This window comes from Miniopterus schreibersii, assembly GCF_964146895.1.
Source record: "Miniopterus schreibersii genome assembly, chromosome: 1".
NCBI lineage: Eukaryota > Metazoa > Chordata > Mammalia > Chiroptera > Miniopteridae > Miniopterus > Miniopterus schreibersii.
Window position 1 is genome coordinate 113,310,519 of NC_138101.1, and position 24,267 is coordinate 113,334,785.

The 24,267-nt window shown below is 36.6% G+C and overlaps 1 pseudogene across 1 annotated transcript; it reads right to left on the minus strand.

The window, feature by feature from the left end:
• Positions 1-23,242: 23,242 nt before the first annotated feature.
• Positions 23,243-23,698, minus strand: LOC308560937 (prostaglandin E synthase 3 pseudogene; annotated as a pseudogene). The gene has a single exon. The product of its transcript is annotated as a prostaglandin E synthase 3 pseudogene (transcript).
• Positions 23,699-24,267: the final 569 nt, after the last annotated feature.

The window sequence follows — 24,267 nt, forward strand, 5'->3', positions numbered from 1 at the left end:
ACCTGGATCCCAGGTCAACGCTCAACCGCTGAGCCACGCCCGGCCGGGCAAGATTATACTTTAAATAAAACTCATTGTGTGTTGTTATTGTTGTTCTAAATTCATTGACCACAAACCACTGGAGCTGGTGATGAGTATTTTAACATGTTCAATCTTCTCCACACGTAACAACAAATGACTAGAAAACCGTAAACAAAATAGTCAAATGATAAAGAATACTTGTGCATTCGTCACTACAATAGGAAGTGAACTTTTATTACCTTTTTCCATTTTTATTGTAGGAGACAATCTTCATCCATACAGCTGGAAGAGCATAGGTCACCTTTCCTAGCATTCTGGTGCTAATGACCAGAGCCCTGAGGAGCAAGGAGCTGCCCCATGACATGCTGTGGGGAGTATGAAAGCTGTTACAGTACTTCGTTCTTCCCCAGGAAGTTGGGCCATTACTGGTAAATGAGGAATAACCAGCTAGCTTAGCTAAAGAATATCGCCGAAGATTTAAAATAAACATTTGACAATATCTGTGCCGCTGGCTAGAAAAATCACATAGCCATTGTTGGATTTCATTCCATATGCTGCCCACTGATTTCAACAATTTACTTCATTTAGCTTCAAGTCGCCTTCCAAATGTGTGAACGAATGGGCCATGTGGGTTATTTTGATGTAGTAGCTCTGTTTCAGTTGTCATTACATTTCCAAATGAACTAAAGGCAGATACCCAACTTAGGTCTTACACTTCTCATCATATATAGTTACCATGGTATCAGGTATATTGTACATTGGCAATAAATACTTGTTCATTGGTTGATTGATAAGCTTCTGACTCTACCTATTAGTCTCAAAAGCTCAGGGCTCTTTGTATACTCTATAAATTCTTCACATTTAGCATTCATCTGGTGTTCCCTCAAGCCATTCTGTTATTTCAGACACTGCCTTAGCAGAATTTATAAGTGCCAAAAAGTGGTGTTTTTTTAAAACAACTCAGAAGGGAGATTGAGAATCATAAGTACACTGCCAGCCCTAGAACTTTTGCCTAGTGACTTCATTTCATGGGAATTTGCCAGGCCTGCTCTGTGGAAGAAATTCAGTCCTATTCCTTCAGTCCCCATGGGTTATTCAGCTGACACTGTACACAGCCAGCCTCTTCACATTGTTGTAACCTTCAAGAGATTCTCCCCTTAATACTAATTTTGCTTCATAAAGTAAATTATGGGAAATAAAGGTGTCATCATTTATGTGGCTTAGACAAATTTATAAAATACAAAGATCGTAACTCAAATGGTATTTCTTACACTGAATTATAACATGCACTTGTTTTGCATTACTCCAGACTTCTGTCACATGCATTTTGAATAATTCCAGAAGGTTATTAATGTAAGTTATCCAGTATGTTATCAAGACCTGTTCTATAAGAGATAAGCTACTTATTGTCAACATGGATCTTCATATAACTTCTTTTTCCCCCCATGTGGCTCAGCGATTGAGCATCGACCTAGGATCCAGATCACAGTTCAATTTCCGGTCAGGGCACATGCCCAGGTTTCCCCCTCAATCCCCAGTTGGGGGCATGCAGGACGCAGTCGATCAATGACAAATCTCTCATCATTGATGTTTCAACTCTCTGTCTCCCTCTCCCTTCCTTTGTCTGAAATCAATAAAAATATATTTAAAAAAACCAAAACCAAAACGAAACAAAAAAAACACACAAATCACAGTCAATTTGACATGGTAGTGTATTGATCTGACATTCTCTTCAGGAAACTAGTGCCAAAATATTGTTGTTGGTACACTCAGAACTGTACTGTAATTCAGTTCTGTCTACAAGATTATACCCTTTTCTGAAGAACACTTTGTATCTGCAGTTATCCTTCCTTCTGACAGTACTGCAATGGCCTATGGCCAAAAGCACTGAAGTTGTGGCTTTCTAACTTCTATATAGTCTGCCCAGGGACATTAATGAGAGAAAAGTAAACCCACTCTATTATTCCAAATGGTTTTTTAAATAATTAGGAGATTTTAATAATAGTGTCTGGTGGATACTCTCAGATTCCCCACAGGCAGGCCATTTCCGAAGTGAGAGAGCACTGATGTTTCAGGAGAGATGACCTTGTTATCACTATGGATGACCTTCAATTCATGCAAATATTGAAACACTACAAGGCACCCATTATTGAAATGGACTGTTTGGCATTGATATTTGTAGTTTGGGAGTTTGATGCCATTCTATGGAGACAACTTTAAGAATATAAGTAATTCAAATTTTTTAAAAGGCAGACATTTTTAGAAGGTTGGATTTTGACATTTTGATTTTTTTCCAACTGGCTCAAAAATTTATTGAGTCATCTCTGACTTATTTTCTATACAGAGGGTATCAAAAACACTGAGTGGGGCAAAACTAGGTTTACTGTTGCTAGTATGAAAAATAATACAATAATTAATAAATAATAATAAAAGAACAAACTCTGTTTCATGTATTCACATCTGTAAACCTACTTTTGTCCACCCTGTATATGAAAAGACTTTAGGGATCTTCAGAGAAGTGAAGGAATGATGTTAAAGTGATCTCAAAATGAATATGTATCAATAGCCTTAAAAACACAAACTCTTATAACTAGCAACTTTGCTACTAAAAGTTTATCTTCATCGATTATAATAAAAAATGCACACAAATACTTAAATACAAGGTTAATCAATCACAGCATTCTTCATAATATTAAAATTTGGCCTGGCCGGGCGTGACTCAGCAGTTGAGCGTGGACCTAGATCCAGGCAATCGGGGTTTGATTCCCGGTCAGGGCACATGCCCAGGTTGTGGGCTTGATCAATGACTTTCTCATCATTGATGTTTCTAGCTCTCTCTCTCCCTCTCCTTTCCTCTCTCTGAAATCAATAAAGATATATTTAAAAGAAAAAAAAAAAGTGAAAACAAATAACCAGTAATAAAGAAATAGTTAACAAGGTAATACACTGTAGCTATAAAACATTTTTTGTAAAAGTATGTTTATGGACCTTCACAGTATTTGGCTAGAAATAAAAAAGCAGGTTATAAAACAACTTCTAAAAGAGTTTTTACTTTTTAAGAAATAGCAATGTATTAACGTGGTTGATATATTAATGGAGGTACTTTAAAATTTTTTTCTGCATTTTCTAATTATTATATGGGGAATATGCATTATTTTACAATACAAAGGAAAGAAGAAAAAAGGAGGTATTTCATTCCATATTAAAATGAATCTTTTTTCCTTTCTTTTGAAAGGAAGAGTAATACAGTTGTTTCAGGTGGATAAGAATCCTCTGATCAGCTACTTGTGCCCTAACTTGAGGGAATGCGAAAAGAGGGACTTTGAGGAGGAAAAGGAGGCAGGTAAGCAGCCTTTGAGCATTCACACAGGGAGGTGCAGCACCTCTGTGCACCCGTTCGTGCCCATCCACACAGGGAGGACTGGGGCTAGATGAAAGGAGGCTGGGAAAGACCCAACAAGTTGCAAAAATCAGCAGAGAACATTTTTAAGATGTTGGCTTCTAAGAGAGTTCCCAGAAAGAATGTCAATGCTCCACCTTCAAGAAGACATAGACATGCGTACACACACAAACGGATGACAGCATTTCACTTCCTGTTTCAGAGAGTAAGCAGTGACCGTGAGATGGGAATTTTATCCATGAGCCTCTTTGCCTGCTACTTGTCCTCTTCTCCTGTGAAAAGGAAGAAGAGTCTTCTCTGTCTGGAACCCCTTCACCTCTGCCCCTTGCCCTGTTCCCCCCTACTACCTCAGAGACCTGTTCTTCAGGCCGGTTCAACCATTAAGCAATATAGGTAAACCAGCTGGGACACGTGAACTACTCCAGTACCAAAGACATGTTTGTGTCCGGAAAAGAAATTATTGAATTAAAATTATAAGTAATGAAAATTAAATGTAGTAAGTGATAGAATTATATGAAATGTAGTATTATATCAGCATTGTAAACTTAACATTCATAAACATTTCACTGCATTTGAAAACAATTTGTAAGTGGGATGCTCTTCATTTTCTACAATTCTTCAGTGTGCACACTGAATTTTGATAAGGGATACTGAAATGTAAAGTGAATTATCCATAGCCAACTAATTTTGAAAGAAAAATTATAAAAATCCTAATTTTTTTATTGTATATAATGTCCTTAAGGTGAGCTGAGGGTCGGGAAGGACCTCTAAAATTAAGAGTGCTGGTCCCCCATAAAATATGTGCTTTCCACCCTGTACCTTTCTCACTTTTTTGGTTCCTTTCTCTAAGCAGTTAAATATACTTAATTTTGTCACATCTGAAAATTACCATATATCCACTGTCCTCACCTTTTAACTACTATCATTTCTCTTCTCATCTTCCCAACTTCTCAAATGTGGTTTCCACATATTGTCTATGCTTTCTAACTTCCTAGTCACTATCTCACAGAAATATGACTTCTATTACAGTGATTCAACTGAAATGGAATGTCTTCACCAAAGACACCAACAACCTTGTTCCTAAATAAAATTGATACATCTCAGTTCCTTATTTTCCACTTTTCTCTTCTTCCTTGAAGCACAGTTGCTTTGACTTCTGGGGCTTCTGTGATATTTTTCTTCCTTTTTTTTCTTATTTCTCTGGCCACTTCCTGTTCTTTAAGATTTCTCTTTGTTCCTCGAATGATGTTTTTCTTTGAGAAGGTCCAAGGCTCTCTTTTTCTTTCCTCTACATACTCTTCCTGGGAAATTACTCTGTATCAGTCTACCATCTATTTGGTAATAATCCTCAAACCAATATCCCTATTATCTCTCTCTCTCCTAGAGTTCAGTTCAATATAGCCAGCTGCCTACTTGTCATCTCCAACAGAGTAGACCATGCTACCAAATGAAGTTTCCATTTCTCTTTCTCACCCTCCACTTCCATCTACTATTCCGTGCTTCAAATATCAACAAATAGTACTAGCATCAACCCAGCAGGAAGCTGTTTTTGACTCCTCAGCTTCCTTTACCTGCAATATTCAAGAGTCAGTAAGTCCGAATTCTTGTGTCATCTATAAATTCATCCGTTTTCTCTATCTGAATGCTGTTTTTTTAAACTAGGTCACCATCATCACATGTCTGGATTATTACAGCAGCCTCCCCTATCAATCATTTCTCCACTCTGTTCCACAGTGATATTATTTTAAATACTAAACCATTGATGATATGCCACTCATTAAATCCTTCAGTGTTTTCCCCAGTACCCTCAGGAAAATGTCCCAAAGTTCTCAATATGGTTTGTGAAATGAGCAAAACCTGGCTCCGTATGTCCACAGCCTCATTTTCTGCTTCGTTTCTTCCTACCCTACCATCTTACCTTCTGCCTCTGCAATCACTCCATGTCCTTGCTTCCTGCAAGCTTCATGCACAGTAACCCTTACTTGTCTTTCAGATCTCAGTTTCTGTGTCAGTTACCATCCCATGCTTTCCCTGATGCCACAAATCAGAAATAGGTAAATCTCTTAAGTGTCACAAGTGCATTTTTTAATTCTAATGGAGCTTTCGTGTTTATAATTGTTAGATTACATAGCCATCTCACATTCTTACTAGGCTGTAAAGTTTAAGAGAGCAAGGATGAGATCTATACTATATAATAACATAATAAATATCTGATAAATACTTGTTAAATATGTAAATGAACAAGCACCAGGCAAATATCTGATTGGCTGCTAATTATTCTAACTTCAGTAGGGGATTTGCTGAGTTAGATTTCCTGTCTAACAACTTTGTTCCTAACCATTGTCCTGATTTCTTCTTAAACTATTGAAAGGAAGATCCAAAATGGTGTCAGGGTAGTTGGAAGTTACACTCATCTCCTCCCAGGAACAAACTGAAAGTATCACTAAAATATGGAACAACCAACCTGAATAATCAACTAATGACCAGCTGAAGAGAAGTGCTATAACCAAGAATTTACAGAAGAAGCCACATCGATACTGGTAGGATGGTTGGAGATGTGAAAAGAGCTGGCCCTGTTCTCACAGGTGGTGGCTGAGATTCCAGAGGGATGTCTCAGGTGCAAAGGTCTCCAGTGAAGAACATGGGTCTCAACTTCATGCCAGGCTACCCAGCCCAGAGCACCAGAGTGGAGAAGAAGCACCCACACAACATCTGGTTGTAAAATCATTAGGGATTCTGTCCACTAGGTAAGGACAGACCCAGTTGCCCTCTTAAAGGGCCAACACAAATTCTCTCGCAGCCACTCATGCTGGACTGCAGAGGAGGAAGGATGCAAATGAGTGCTGTGAGGATATACTGTGGTTTGTAGCTTTCGGGAGAGAGCTGAAGAGACAACCACTGAGGTCCCTGTGCTGAGTCCTTCTCCTACACTGCAGATGCCACTCCCCACTTTACAGAATTAGCCTGGGAGAATGCAGTAGCCCTACCCACTGGGCTCCCAGTCCAACCACTCTGCAGAGCTAAAACACAACAGAGGAGTCAGCTTTCTGATCCCAAGGTGTAGAATCCAGGCAAACTCAGGGAGTGTCAGTGACTGTGTTGTGTGGTTCTGGGGTGGAGGCCATTCCCCCACTATCTCATTTGCCTGCCCCTCACTAGTGCCACCCTCCCAGCTACTGGTAGTTCCACCCTGCCAAGCTTGAGATCTCCAGGAGGTCCAGGCAGAATCCAGGTCATAACGAGGTATGTGGCTCTGGACAGGGGGCCACTGCCCAACCTTCCTGTGAATCTGACCAGCACCTTCTCCTCACAGAATATCCAAAAAACCCACCCTTCTAACTCCTAGTGACCCTGCCATGCTGAGCTCAGGCTTTCCAGGAGATCCCAGAAGAATCTGGGACAGACTGAGTTCTGTGGATCTAGTTTAGGGGTAATTTTTCTCTCGCATGCCCTGACAGGTGCAGAGTCCTTGCTTCACATAACCAATTATTGGTCTGTTTCAGACTGATAACTCTGATGGCCTCACCCTGATGACTCCCTGAGACCCTGCCCCACCATAAAGGTCTGCAAACCCTGGGCAGGTGACATCTAGACTTGTTATACACTGACATTTTTTCTCAGTGGCCACAGACCCAGCACTGGAACTCAGTCTGAACCTAAATCAATCTTGTGAACACCACTACCCACTACCTGGTGCCTCACTAAAAACATACCTTATGCAACACATATACTGCCAGAGGCTATTCCAGTGACAGCTTAAAAGGCAGCTGGAAAGTTTCAGCAGGCATATTTGGGGATGCCTTGGGACTTATGCTGACCTGCCCTGAACTGGGGTGCTTGGTGCCAGTGGAAGTTGGCTTTGGTGCATAGTTTGGTCCTTTCCAGGCACACCTAGGCCCAGCAGAGGCAGCCACAAACTATGGATCACTTTGTACCTCCAAACAGGTTGTCCTGGGACAGTCACAGGTAGCATCAGACATTGGCCTACACCAGAGTACCTCCCAAAAAGCTCCAGAAACAACAGACCCACTAGCCAACTTCAGACAACATCAGAGCAGAATACAATTAGCTTCAAAGCAGCATTTCCAAATGGAGATCTAGGCAGGCACCAGACATTGCTGAGACAAATTCTGCTCCATGTAGTCAGCACCCGCACAGCAGCTCCTACACTGTGGTTGGGGTCCATTCTCATTGTCAGCCAGTTTAAGAGTTGACCCCACACACAAATGGGCCAAAAGCAATAAGACTCAATTACAACAAGAGGGCTCACATAAACCACACAAGGGAAGTTCCTGGAGCACCCAGCTAAGGATATCAAGAAGGCTGCATCACCCACAGGGCACTCATTACATAAAGCCAGCCTACCAACACTGGGAACATAGCTGATCTACCTAATACACAGAAACAAACACAAAGAGGAAGCCAAAATGAGGAGGCAAAGAAATATACAGCAAATAAAAAATAAAAGGAGAAATCTCCAGAAAAAGAGCTAAATGAAATGGAGGGAAGCAATTTAACATATAGAGTCCCTATCCCCCTCCAAAAAAAATGGTTAAAAAGATGCTCAAGAAACATAGTGAGAACTTCAAGGAACTTTCTTAGAACTTCAACAGCATGAAAAAAAGGATACAGAAACCTTGAAAAAGAACCAGTCACAAATGAAGAACACAATATCTCAAATGAAGAATACACTAGAAGGAATAAACAGCAGATTGGGTAAAACAATGTATCCAATCAGTGATTTGGAAGACAAGGTAGCAGAAAACACCCAGTCAGAACAGAAAAATTTAAAAAGGACCTTAAAAATGAAAATAGTTTAAAGCAGGGGTGGGGAATATCAGGCCTACAGACCATATATGGCCTGCAAAATCATTTGATCTGGCCCTGCAAGGCCTCACCAAAAAGAAGCTGTTCCAGCCATCACAAAAGGTGTGAGTTAATTAAATGTTTGACCAAATATAGCAGGCTAATATTTAAGTTCATAATTTTGTATGACCCACAAATAATGTTATAAATATCCAAATGGCGTTGGCAGAAAAACAGTTCCCACCCCTGGTTTAAAGGAAGGTTAGGACAACATGAAACATGGTAACACCCATATCATAAGAGTATCAGGAGGAGAAGAGAGAGAGCAAGTAATCAAGAACCTATTGAAAAAAATAATGTCTGAAACTTCCCTAACCTATTGAAAGAAATAGGCATACAAGTCCAGGAAGTGCAGGGATTCCCAAACAAGATGATCACAAAGAGAACCACACCAAAACACATCATCATTGAAATGGCAGCTGTTAAAGACAAAGAGAAAATCTTAAAAACAGCAAGAGAAAGACAGTTATCTACAAGGGATCTCCCATACACTGTCAGCTGATTTCTCAACAGAAACATTTCAGGCCAGAGGAGATGGCATGAAATGCTCAAAGTGATGAAAAACAGGCACTGACAACCAAGATTACTTTAGCCAGCAAGGCTATCATTTAAAATTGAAAGAGCAATAAAGAGCTTCGTAGAGGATAAAAAGCTAAAGATGTTCATTACCACCACACCAATATTACAAGAAATGTTAAAGGGTTTTCTTTAAGAAGATATAAAAACAAAACAAGCAAACAAACAAAAACAGAAAAAGTTATAAAGAATAAAATGTCAGTGAATATGTACTTATCAATAATGACTTTAAATGTAAATGGCTTAAATGCTCCAATCAAAATGGATAAGAAAACAATACCTATTGATATATATGCAGTCTATAAGAGACCCACCTCAGGAGAAAAGATATACATAGACTAAAAGGAAAGAGATGGAAAAAGATATGTCATGTAAATGGAAATGATAAAATAAGCTGAGGCAACAACACTTATACCAAATAAACTAGACTTTAAAGCAAAGGCTATAGTAAGAGACAAAGAAGGACATTACATAATGATAAAGGGAGCAATCCAACAAGAGAGTATAAACCTTTTAAATATTTATACACCCAACATAGAAATATCTAAATATGTAAAGCAAATATTGATGGACATAAGGGGAGAGACAGACAATCATACAGTCATAGTGGGGAATTTTAACACCCCATCGACATCAATGGATAGATCTTCCAGACAAAAAAGTAACAAGAAAACAGTGGCCTCAAATGACACACTACATCAGATAGATTTAATTGGTATCTTCAGAGCATTTCACTCCAAGTGCACATGGAACATTTTCTAGGATAGACCACATATTAGGACACAAAACAAGTCTCAATAAATTTAAGAAGACTAAAATCATATCAAGTATCTTTTCTGACTATAATGGTATGAAACTAGAAATCAGTCACAAGAAAAAACTGAAAAACACACAAAAACATGGAGTCTAAGTAGCATGTTACTAAACAATGAATAGGTTAACAATGTGATCAAGGAAGAAATCAAAAGATACCTTGAAACAAATAAAAATGAGAACACAAAAATGCAGTATCTATGGGACACAACAAAAGCAGTCCCAAGAGGGAAATTTATAGCATTACAGGCCTACCTCAAGAAACAACAACAACAAAATCTCAAATAAACATTTAATGAAACTAGAAAAAGAACAACAAACAAAGTCCAAAGTGAGTAGAAGAAAGGAAATAATAAAGATCAGAGCAGAAATAAATGAAGTAGAATCTAAAATAACAATAAAAAAGATCAACGAAATCAAGAGCTGATACTTTGGAGAAATAAATAAGATTGACAAACCTTTAACCAGACTCATCAAAAAAGAACAAAGAGAGAGAGAGCCCAAATAAATAAAATCAGGAAGGAAATAGGGGAAGCAACAATTAACAACAAAGAAATAAAAAGGATTGTATGAAAATATTACAAATAACTATATGCCAACAAATTGGACAAACTGGATGACATGGATAAATTCTTAGAAACATACAATATTCTGAAACAGAGTCAAGAAGAATCAGGGAATCTGAACAGACAGATTATAAGAAGTAAAACTGAAACAGTAATAAAAAAAAAAACTCCCAACAAACAAAAGTTCTAGACCCAATGGCTTCACAGATAAATTTTACCAAACATTCAAAGGAAAACTAACACCTATTCTCAAATTACTGAAAAAAATTCATGAGGAGGGAAGACTTCCAAGCTCATTTTATAAGGCCAGCATTATCCTAATTCCAAAACCAGTTAAAGACACTACAAAGAAATAAAATTATAGGCAAATATCCCTGATTAATATAGAGGCTAAAATCCTCATCAAAATATTAGCAAGCCAGATCCAGCAATACATTTAAAGAAATCATACAGCATGATCAAGTGGAACTTATTCTGGGGATGAAAAGTTGGTACTGTACTGGAAAATCAATAAATGTGATACACGATACAAACAAAATGAAGGATAAAAATCACATGGTCATGTCAATAAGTATAGAAAAAGCATTTGATAAAATCCAGCACCCATTCATGATGAAAACTTCTGCAAAGTGGGAATAGAGAAAACATACCTCAATGTAATTAAGTCCATATATGACAAATCCACAGTAAACAACATACTCAATTTGAAACAACTAAAAGTGTTTTCCATAACCAAGAACAAGATAAGAATGTTCTCTTTCACCACTGTCATTCAACATAGTACTGGAAGTCCTAGCCAAAGAGATCAGACAAGAAGAATAAATAAAAGACATCCAAATTGGAAAGAAAGAAGTAAAACTGTCATTATTCGCAGATAACATGATGTTGTACATAGAAAACCCTAAACTCCACCAGAAAGCTACTAGATCTAATAAATGAATTCAGTAACATAACAGAATACAAAATAAATATCCATAAATCAGCTGCATTTCTATACACCAATAATGAATTATCAGAAAAGGAAACTAAGAAAATAATCCCATTAACAATTGCATCAAAGGAAATAAAATACTTGGGAATAAGTTTAACTCAGGAAATAAAAGACCTATTTTCAGAAAATTACTATACCCTGAAAAAAGAAACTGAAGAAGAGACAAATAAAAAGAAACATATACCATGTTCATAGATAGGAAAAATTAACATCATTAAAATGTCCATACTACCCAAAGCGATCTATACATTTAGTGCATTTCCTATCAGGATATCAATGGCATATTTCACAGAACTAGAACAAACATTCCAAAAACTTATATAGGACTACAAAGACCAAAAATAGCCACAGCAATCTTCAAAAATAAGAAAAAAAAAGAACAATGTTGGAGGAATCACAATACCTGATATCAAATTATACTACAGGCCATAACAATAAAAACAGCATGGTATTGCCATAAAACAGACATATGGATAAATGGAACAGAATAAAGAACCTAGAAATAAGTCCACACCTTTATGGCCAATTAATATTTGACAAAGAAGGCAAGAATATACAATAGGGTAAATATAGTCTATTCAATAAGTGATGTTGAGAAAATTAGACATATAGGTGTAAAAAAGTGAAACTAGACTACCTTCTTACAGCATACATAAGAATAAACTCAAAATGGATTAAAGAATTAAATGTAAGAGTTGAAACCATAAAAATCTTAGAAGAAATCATAGGCAGGAAAATATCGGACATTTCTCATAGCAATATTTTTACTGATATATCTTCTCAGGCAAGGCAAAAAAAGTGAAAATAAACAATTGGACTACATTAAACTAAAATGTTTTTGCACAGCAAAGAAAACTATCAACAAAATGAAAAGACAACCCACTGAATGGGAGAACATATTTTTCAATGATACATCTGATAAGGGGTTAATATCCAAAATATATAAAGAACTTATATAACTTAACCCCGAAAAACCATACACAATCCAATTAAAAATGAGCAAAGGACTTAAGTAGACTCTTTTACAAAGAGGACATACAGATGGCCAATAGACACATGAAAAGATGCTCAATGTCACTAATCATGAGAGAAATGCAAATTAAAACTGCTATGCGATATCCCCTCATACCTACCAGAATAGCTATCAATAAATCAACAGTCAACAAGGGTTGGTGAGGATGTGAAGAAAAGTGAATCCTTGTGCACTGTTGTGAATTCAGGTTGGTGCAGTCACTATGGAGAAAACAGTATGGTGATTCTTGAAAAAATTAAAAATGAAACTGCCTTAAGACCTAGTGATTCCACTTCTGGGTATATAGGCAAAGAAACCCAAAACACTAATTGGAAAGAATATGTGCACTCCTGTGTTCACTGTTGCATTGTTTACAATAGCCAAGATTTGGAAGCTGCCCAAGTGCCCATCAGATGAGTGGATAAAAAAGCTTTGGTGCATTTACAAAATGGAATACTACTTGGCCGTGAAAAAAATGGAAATCTTACGATTTGCAACAGCATGGATGGACCAGGAGAGTACCATGCTAAGTCAATTAAGCCAGTCAGAGAAAGACAGATATCACATGACATCACTTATATGTGGAATCTAATGAACAAAATAGAAACAAACCAATAATAACAGAACCAACTGACATTTGGGGGACTGGGTGAAAAAAGTGAAGGGATTAATCAAAAGAAAATAGAACAAAAGAACTCATAGACCAGAGGGAAAGGGAGGGTGGGAGGTAGAAGAGAGTAAAAGGAGGATAAATGTTCAAGGAAGGAGACTTGACTTTAGGTGGCGAACACGCAATACAATGTACACATGATGCACTGTAGAATTGTACACTTGAAGCCTGTATATTATTAACCAATATTACCCCAATAAATTCAATAAAATAAAACAATTAAAAATAAAAATAAAACCGCTGAGAAAGTTTTCTACTATTGACCAATAGTAGAAAGTTTTCTACTATTTATATATGAGATAAATGCTCCTAGTTAAGGTAGTGACTTTTTTTTTTTTTTTTAATTCTCACCCGAGGATGTGTTTTTATTGATTTTTAGAAAAAGAGACAGAGAGAGAGAAACATCGGTCAGTTGCCTCCCGTACGTGCCCAGACTGGGAATCAAACCTGCAACCTTTTGGTATAAGGGACCAACTGAGCCTCTCGGCAGGGGGCAGATAGTGGCCTATTTTGAGTACGACCTGGGCCTGGCTGCACTGCACAAATGAGCTGAGTTTTCTGCAATGATGCCATTAAATATACTTATAAAATATACTTTATATAAATGCACATATATGAAATAAAGAATACCCAGATACTCCAAAAGAAGATAATTTATTGCAAGCATTTAAATTTACTGCTAGTGGGGAAGGGGACTGCCAAGTACATTGAAGGTTAGATTCAGACAAATACTTGCTGCTATTTGCATGATTCAGTAGATGTCGGTGTTCTACATGCTTTATTTTCATTAACTTGAAGCACAATTTTTGCCACATCTGGAAAAGTAAGCCAATTAATACAAGAGGTTATCAGATTTATTTTCTAGTTAAAAACTCATGATTGAACTAGTTAGCAAAATACTCTGTTGAAAATTAAGCAGTATTATTTGTGAAATTTTACACAAGGCCAGTAGCAATATAAGCTTTTCACTTGTGTCAGGTTAATTCATAAAAGGGACAGCAAAAGTGAAAGATATTCCAGATTATTAGGATGAGTTAATTTGGAAGGAAGAGAATATTAAATTTAGGCTTAACAAATAAAGGGACATTTGATCAAACACTCAGATGGCCACCGGTTTTTATTGTGTGAATGGTCTGAGTCCAAAGAATGGCCTGCAGCTAGGCTTTTATAAGCACCATTATTTTCCATGCTCTGGTCACTGACATCAATGTGGCCTCTGCATGTATATTTTTGTTTTGGCATAAACATCAGGAGAAGCCTCTTTAAAATATGAGGTTAATACCACCTAAGAGTGACAAGATCTGGAGGTTATTTCTTTAAGTAGAGGGAAGAGTCAGTCCATAAAAAGAACTTCTACCACTTTAAAGTAACAGCACTTTTAATTCACATCTCTTGCAAAAGGAAATAATTTACATTCATGATTTCTGTGAAGTCCTCTGATGGAGGTATGTTGTCTAAGCCCACATGACTAGAGCGGTTCTAGGTTTAATTTCTCAGTCTCTAGCTTTAACCTAATGAGCTATAAATTTCCTCCCCGCACCTCATTTTAAAAATAGCCCAATGACATTTTCTTGAGAACCGAGGGCTAATTATTTAATGTTTGCCAAGGGCTTTGAAGATGAAAGAGTCTGTGTTAAGTCCAGAATTATAACTGCTATCATCACAAAGCTCAGATGAGCTCAGAAACAGGAGTGATGACTCAGGAGCCACGTTCAAGACTCTAGAGAGACTGTCTGAAAACAGTCAAATCAATTTCTGCAATGATTTGGATTCTAAGGATTAATGGGATTCAGCATGATTGTATCCCAAATTATGCATGACAATAAATGTAGAGTTCACTCCTACTGATAATTTACAAAACAATTGGTAAAAGTAAATCTATTATATTGCTACTTATTTTTCATTTGTCCCATTTGTTCTTTGTTCCCTTTTCACTTTTTACGCTTTGTTTTTGTTTGTTTGTTGTTTTTAATCCTCACCTGAGGTTAATCCTCATCTGAGGATATTTTTTCCATTGCTTTTCAGAGAGAGTGAAGGGAGAGAAGGAGGGGGAGAGAAAGAGAGAGAAACATCCATGTGAGAGAGACACATTGATTGGTTGCCTCCTGCTCACTCTGGGGCAGAGCCTGCAACCGAGATAAGTGCCCTTGGCCGGAATTGAACCTGGGACCCTTGAGTCCACGGGCCAAGGTTCTGACCACTGAGCCAAATCAGTCAGGGCATACACTTTGTTTTTTATCCACTGAATATTTTTCTGATTCTATTGCACATCTTCTAATCACTTCCGGTGTTTTTTTCCCCCAACTTCAGATAGTTTTCTTACATGCATGATCTGGTCAGTACTCAGACACTAGACGGTGACTCTGCACACCTTTAGAGTTCGTTCTCTCTCATTCTCTCTCTCTCCCCCTCTCCTTCCTAACAGCATGGTGTCCTGTGATTTCTAAACGCCTTGGTCTCCCTTAACTCTCAGCCTAATTTCCTTAACTCTGTGACACTACCAGACTTTGCCTGGACTCTCCTTCCCTACACAGTGGTTTGTAAGTAAGCTGGGACAATAACAATCAGAGGACTCACCTCATTTGTCTATCATCTCTCAGGAATCATTGTCCTTTGTTGTCTGTTGTACAAAGTCTTGAAAACTTGTTTCATATGTTTTGTCTACTTTGTTTTGTTTGTTTGTTTGTTTCCAGCAGGAGGCTAAATCCCGTTTCTTTTACTCTTAGTCAGTTATTCTGATGCAAATTCGACATATTTTAAAACATGAGTCTGAAGGTTTTCTGAAACTTTTCATGAAACGTCCTAAAATACATAAGAATGCTGGTTGGAATTTTTATGTTAATTAGCTTCAAAATTTATAGTGTTATTAAAATGTAACCCAGAAACCAATAGCTAATTCTTGCTCCAGTTTAACAATCTCTGCAAACATTAATGTAACCTCTCTCCCAAAGGTTTGGTTAAAAGGAATGCCTGTTAAGATTTATTTTGTTTCTAAGAAAATGAGAAATCATTATGACTTGACAATTACCTAAGTCCCTCCTTGATTTAATCTTATTCTATAAACACAGGTTTATGTTTTGAAGACTATTATACGGAAGAAAATAAACTTATTGATATTGGTGGCTAAGTGTTTACCTTGCTGCCTGGAAGATTAATACACAAAGCTAATTTACCACCATATGTTATTACCTGAAAATATGTCTTCCATGTAGTGTACTAAAAGTATTACCTTAGTAATCTGAAACTAGTGTCTTTTAAAGGAAAGATGAAGAAAGCCATGTAAATATTTTTACATTTTCCATATGTGATTTTTCTAAAGGGCAGGTGTGGTGTGTTTTTTTGTTGTATTTCTCTCTGATTCTATATTTATCGTAAATCAGTTATTTTCCCTTATTCTTATTCCAAAACCCTTCAGTTTTCAAAAGCATCTGATATTAACAATGCCAGTGCCCTAGATTTCTGTGTTAATGGCGATGTCTGAACATTCTCTGGAGCAAATTGTTAGTGACTACAGCTTGCTGTTTCTGTACGGTCAGCCCATGCTTTTCAATCATTTCATTTTTTAATTCTCCAAAATCTTCAAATTGAATATGTATATAATATGTAAATATTATATATATTTACATTCAAATGTATTATATATGTACAAATATATATTAGATTTGAAAAATATATGTGTGTGTACTTTTCTTTTACCTGGTATTAATTTTCTTGATTTATGAAAAGTTTAAAAAGATGAAAAATAATATCTTTAAATTTGAAGAACAAAGAACTGTCCTTACTTCCTTGGAGGAAGGGAAAGACACAGATTTGTCAGATGTTGAATTTTTTCTGTGTTCCATTTGTTTGAAGCCAGAGGCACTCTAGGAGTCATGCTGAGAGAGTCCTCATAAGCCACTGACTCTCTCCATCTTGTTTTTTCCACAGAACTGAACAGAATATAGTCCACCAATTTAGTCTTTTATGTTTCAGTTTACAAAACCTTAACTAACTTCAGGAATCTCACGGTGTGTCTCTGGTTCTGGAACATTCTCAGGTTCATCTGTCCCTAGTTCCTGAACTGGCTCCCATTGAGCTTTGCATCCTTCATAGCCCTTGACCTATACTTGGCTTGACTAACTCTGTGCCCACTTTCAGCTTCTGAAAACTGACATTAGCTGCTGCCTTGATTTTCACTTAGACCCTCCAATGAGTGTTGACACTGAGAGGGATAAATCACCCATGACAATTTGACCCTCAGTTTCTTGAATTCCTTTACTTAATTAGTTTTCAATTTCCCAATTTCTATGTGTGTCACTGGTACACTGAATATGTCAATTTTTCTTCTGCAAATCACCACCTTGCTTTGAAAGATGTACAGCTGAATAAAGATAAGCAAATGGCCAAGGAGAGAAAAACCTGCTTTACCTTTAGCTTTTGCTGTTAAACAGAAAGAGAGAGGAATGTGAGGATAGGAAAAATGGTATTGAAATTGAATTGGGGTAGGATTTATGAGAAGCAAAATAATATATTCTAAACATTTTGCATAGAAATGGTAGAAAATTTAGTCAATTGAAAGGGAGGAGACTGGGAAATTGGTGAGGAATGAAAGAAGATACTATAAGGGAGCTAGAGAGCTAGATGTGACAGGATTTTTTCACACTAAAAAATCATGTTTTACTATGACCAAATTTTGTCCATGTCAGGGATATTTCAGCATTTAGTTCTGTGAAATGTCTGGCAGTACTTTTTTCTTCCTTTTTCCATACAAATGTTTTTATAGATGTGTAGGTTTGCTATAAACTGCTTTCACCAGGCAAAGGATTTTTCTCCAAAACTTTCCAAGGCACCACATTTCAAAACTCTCTGTATAAAAAACTGTCCTTACTTCCTTGGAGGAACTGTATAAAAAACTGTCCTTACTTCCATGGTAAACATGAGGATATTGTTATAAGCAATTTTAACTGGAGAGAAAAGAAAGCTGAGGCAAGTGCTGGAAGTTAAGCATAGATGTACACATTTTATGTAAGACAGAGTCTAAATGTAACAAATTTCACAGAGTGTTGCATGCCAATGAAATTCATATACTAATTAAAATTATTGTAAGAAATCACATATATCAAGCTTGATCTTATGTATGCAAAACACAAGTCAAAATGATGGGAGTTTGGTCTGTGGACAATTGATATTTACCTCCATAGCTGCCTCATAAATAGGATGCACTATAAAGTCAGCTGTGGCTTCCTGTAGCTTCTGACTTCTTAGTTTAAATCTTTTGCTGTCTCCTCTGCTTTGCCAGCTCATTTATGAGAAAATGGGTGGGCATGCTTATGTCACTAATGGTGCACTTGTTATTTATTTATATCCTTTATTTAGGAATCAGTCAGCTAAATCACCATAGTATTTAAAAGTTCATGCCATCAATCAATATTAGTTTCTATTTCTCTTGTAAGGAAAAAGAGGCATCCTCCATTTCTCTATCTCTATCTCCAGGACAATATTGGAGCTACTTACCAATTTTTTTTTCTCGAAATTAATGAACAAAGTCTCTTCTGTCAGAATGGGGAGAGTAAATCAGAGAGGGGAGAGTTTATTGGCCATTTGTAAGTCACATGCCAGTTAAATCCCAAAGAAAGTTCCATAGGCCTGTGATTGCCTATTTCTATGTTGTAGATACAATCGGGAAAAAAGTTTAATGCAGTCAGTGCTAACTCTACCGCTATGCATCTTAAATATTTCTCTTTTTCTTGTAATCTACTATCATTGACTCAGAGCTGACATCAAATGTGGAGATAATAGGACTCAGAAACAGGATGATTGGATGAAAAGGGGAATCTAAAGATAGTGTTTATTAAATGAGATTTCATTTTCAAAATTGAGCTATCAGCTGTTAAAGTGTGTATACATTTTTTGGGACACCCTGTGTGTATGTGTATGTGTATACACACATACACACACACCTTTCACAAGTATTGTTAAAGAAAATATGAAGACTTTCTATACCTTTTATAGGATGTCCAAACCTATTCAGGAATATTAGTTGAAATTTTTCTAAACTTGGCCCAATTAACTGGGACAGGTTATTAGACACTGTCAATTTCACAGTGTGTTTAAAATGTCATGGATTTTTTTTGTTGGCTTGTATGCACACATGCACAAACACATACATTTTTCATTGACAGAATAGTGAAATTAAATAACATTTTAATAAATATCAGGAAATACTAACTAACTCAAGACCTGACTTGAGCCTTATGGCCTTGGGCCAGTGATTTAACTTCTCTAGATCTTGGTCTCCTAGGCTGTAAAACGATGGTAGAGAGAAGGAACCCGGCTGCGGACCTTCCCTTCAAGGTCCTTTATGGGAAATTTGCTTATAAATCCTTCCTAAGCACCTCTTGTGCCACAAGCATTCCAGGAGAGCAGGGGCAATTTCTAGGAGAATTCTTTTGTTTTTATTTGTACTTGTATGTCCATGAAATTTTTGTCCAGGTCCCAAACATAGCTTTTTTCTAATCAGATTTAAAATAATAAATATCTGGCTACAATATATACCTACTAAAAAAGGAGAACCTACAGAAAACATTTTTTTAATTTCATAAAACATTGTTTTCTGAGACATTTGTCTCTCAAATGAGAGAAAAAAATTTCAATATTTGAAGACTAACAGCAAGAATTCAACTATATTTAGTTGTGTGGAGTTTTTTGTCTTGATTTTGCTGCCTTTGTCTTGAGTCTGAATGCAAATTAATTTGTCAACAAATTCAGAGTATCAACACTGACCACACATTTTTAAAAAACCATATCTAGAGAACACTGACTCTTACCTGGGCTGCTGTTGTTGACATATTGTCTTTTATTTTCTCTTTCTATGGTGGTAGTATCTTGAGTGAAGTTTGTATTTATCTCTGTACGAAACTGGCTTTCACTTTACTTTCTCACATCGTCTTATCACATCGTTTACAAACACTTTATCTCTGTTACAGAAAATAAATAAGATTCCAGGCTTTTAATGAAATGTCATGCTGAAATGGATGGTCCAAAAATCTATATTTAGATGACTGACTCCTGTCTGAGGAAGACATGATAGATGTTTCATGCATATAAACTGAAGGATGATGGATTTAATGATCATATTCTAACTGGGGAATGCTATTTTGGAATAATTAAATGTTCCATCATTTGCAAGTCTAAATAGTCCTTTGTTAGTTCCTGTTTTTGTCTGTCAACAGATCTTTTCATTTTCTAAAGGAAATTTATCATTAAAACAATTGAACTGATAGCAACATCCCACCAGAGTGTTTTAGTGCTAGCACATTTCAGGGGACTCTAATTCATAGCTACAATTTAGAAAAACTTAATTTATATATGAGTTTCCTTCATAAATGACAAACATGACAAGTATTGTTTAAAGGCTACTGGTAAATGTTAATCCTCGGGTACTGAATAGATCTTCTGCTTGAAGAGGTGGCTAAGTCTTTTGTTAGATAAAAAATCGCATGGAATAAAAAATCATTCAAAAGTTATCTTATAATTACATCATAACTTGACAATTTTCTTGCTGATCCTGATATTTTAAAGGTTTTTACACTCTAAATTCCTTTTTAAATCTTAATTATTGTCAAGCATTTCAAAATAATTTTATCTAGTTATCTAATTATATATTTATGTATAGCTACTTTAATAAAAATTTTAGTATTTGACTCCTGTAGGTCTTAGTCTTTTAGACTGCAAAATGGTGATGGAGAGAAGGTGTTGGACTGAGGAATATATTCTTTGAGATATATCAATATATTTGTATTTATTTATTTTTTTAAGTCTCCCAATAGTTCACTAGAAAGTATGTAGACATTTAAAAAAATTCCCACTGTCATGGACATAAACTGAGTTTTTCAGCCTTGGTACAAGGTGGATGAAAAAAGAAATAAAGACTCCGATAACGTATTAACATTTTTTTGGATCATTTGCCATACTGACAGTGCAAATACAAATGTGGTCTAAATGTACAGATTCTCAAGCAATGATGTACAGCCTTTCTTCATCCTCCATGCTAATCAACGTAAAAGTTCAAGGGTCAAATAATGCCATATGTAAAGGCTTCAAAAACCATCTAAGTTAGGGCATTCACTATATTCAGCTAAGATACATTTGGAACACTAACAAGTGGTCACTTATGTACAATAATGTGAAGTAAATTTCATGGACTGGAAGAATTAACATCATTAAAATGTCCATACTGCCCAAAGCAATCTATAAATTCAATGCAATCCTTATTAAAATACCAACAGCATATTTTACAGAACGAGGACAAATATTCCAAAAATTTATATGGAACCAAAAAAGACCCTGAATAGCCATAGCAATCTTAAGAAAGAAGAACAAAGTTAGAGGGATCTCTATATTGGATATCAAACTATACTATGAAGCCATTGGAATCAAAACAGCCTAGTATTGGTACAAGAACAGGGAGATAGATCAATGGAACAGAACGGAGACCCATGACATTATGGTCAATTAATATTTGACAAAGGAGGCAAGAGAGTACAATGGAGTAAAGACAGTCTCTTCAATAAATGGTGTTAGGAAAATTGGACAAAATACATGCACAAAAATGAAACTAGTTCAAAAACTTGTGCCATACACAAGAATAAACTCAAAATGGATTAAAGACTTAAATGTAAGTCTTGAAACCATAAAAATCCTAGAAGAAAACATAGGCAGTAAAATCACAGACATCTCACATAGCAGAATTTTCACTGATACATCTCCTCGAGGGCAAGAGAAACAAAAGAAAAAATAAACAAATGGGACTACATCAAAATAAAAAGTTTCTGCACAGAAAAAGAAATCATCAACAAAATGAAAAGGGAACCCACTGTATGGGAGAACATATTTGCCAATGATACATCTTGATAAGGGGTTAATATCCAAAATATATAAAGAACTCATAAAACTCAACAAAAGGAAGACAAACAATACAATTAAAAATGGGCAAAGCATCTGAATAAACACTTCTCCAAAGAGGACATGCAGACGGCCAATAGACATATTGACAAAATGCTCAATGTTGCTAATCATCAGAGAGATGCAAATTAAAACCACAATGAGCTATCACTTCATACCTGTCAGAATGGCTACCATCAACAAATCAACAAATGACATGTGCTGGTGAGGATGTGGAGAGAGGGGAACCCAGGTACTCTGCTGGTGGGAGTGCAGACTGGTGTAGCCACTATGGAAAACATTATGGAGGTTCCTCAAAAAATTGAAAATGGAACTGCCATTAGACCCAGTGATCCCAATTCTAGGAATATATCCTAAGAACCCCAAGACACCAGTCAGAAAGAATATATGCAACCCTTTTTTCATAGCAGCATGATTTACAATACAAGATTTGGAAACAGCCCAAGTGTCCATCAGTATATGAGTGGATAAAAGAGCTGTGGTACATTTACACCATGGAATACTATGCATCTGTAAAAAAGAGGGCTCTCTTACTCTTTGAGACAGCATGGATGGACCTGGAGAATATTATGCTAAGTGAAATAAACTAGTGAGAGAAAGACAAATGTCATATGATCTCACTTATATAGGGAATCTAAGGAACAAAATAAATTGATGAACAAAATAGGACCACAGACATGGAAGCATGAAATAGACTGACAGATCTCAGTGAGAAGAGGCGAAGGAGGGTGGGAAGAGATTAACCAAAAACTTTTAAGCATATATGCATAGCCCATGGACACAGACAATAGACAGGTGAAGCCTGAGTGGGTTGGGAGATGGGTAAGGAGGACAAAGAGGGAGAAATGGGGAACATCTGTAATACTCTCAACAATAAAATAAATTTAAAAAATAATTTAAAAAGTAAAACTTTAATGAAACAATCCTGAAGAATATACCAGAGGAACAATAGGTTACCAATTCAAGGTATCAACCAATTTGTTTCAGCTAGCTTGAGTCCATGTTCTAAAATCTAAAAGTTATCTTTCTGTGATCCAAGAGCTTCCTGTCATGTCAGTATCTATGTTATGAAGTAAAGAAGACTATAATGGAAAGTTTTTATTTATCACAACTGCTGTATCAATAGCCCAGGACCTCAACAGCGTCATTGAGGTCTGGGAAATGTTCATACATAAAGTTATTGTCTTAGCTGACTTAGTAACCCATACAATGGTACATATCAAGCCTTAGTGAAGCCTTAAAAAAAATACACAGGTTGAAAAATGCATTAAAGGAGGCAAATGCAGAACCTACCGTTAGAGCTATAAACTCAGGAATTCTCTCGATTATGAAATCTTGCAAAGAAGTTATTTTCTGCCTCAAAATCCAGTGATGACAACAGTCCTTACTCCAAATCTGGCATTTTTTCGTCATCACTGTCTTGTGACTCATCATCTGCTCCATCTACTCTGGTAAACCTATATCCACATCACCACCCATGTTGTTCATCATCTCAGAGAAACGATCAAAACTGGACCTGTCTTCATCTGAATCATCTTTGCGGTGTCTCCAATTACTGAATTCCACACTAAGCCAATTAGGCTTTGCCCTTTCTTTTGTTAACCTTGGCCATGACTGGCCAGATTGATCTTTCCATTCTTTTATGCCTAGAATTATTTGGATCAATACAGTTAAAAAGGTCAATTTCATTTAAATGTTTAAAATTATCGCTTCCTCCAAGACAACTGAATGTAAGTTTGGATTTTTCAAAATTTACATTTAAATTTTTACTGTCTTCAACACAAAATTCAATGAAGACATAGTCCCTTCGATCTTACCCCTTTGCAGAAGCGGACTGCATCCTGTGGAAAGGGCGATGGGTGAATGCGTGGGCAGACCGCTCTGGCGGCAGCTGCTGGGCAGCGACTCCCCACCAGGGCGGCGGGAACGCTCGATCGGGTCCCCAGAATGCACCGCGCTGAGAAAGCAGCGCCTCTGTTGAAAGTTCGGGGAAAGGGGTGCGAGGATGGAGAATAAACGTGCGTGTGTGCCTCAGAGCGATGTCTGTGTATTTATTTACATCGGATTAACACAAGTTTTATTTATAGGAAAATTTTTCCCAAACTCTATTAAAATGTTTGTCCTCGGGTTTCAGATCTTTATATACCTTTCTCTCTCTCCCTCCTTAGCTAGCTGGATAAGATAGATGATAGATATATAGAAAAATTGTGTGTGTGTGTGTGTGTGTATATATATATATATATATATACACACACACATATATAAACGATCTTAAATGGGAATGTCATAGTCAATGCATTAGTAATACATATGAATGAAAAATCACTTAACGGTTGAGTTAAAGGCTCCCCACCGGTATTACTGGCACAATTATATTTGTATGAGTTATTTTCATATAGCTGTGTTATA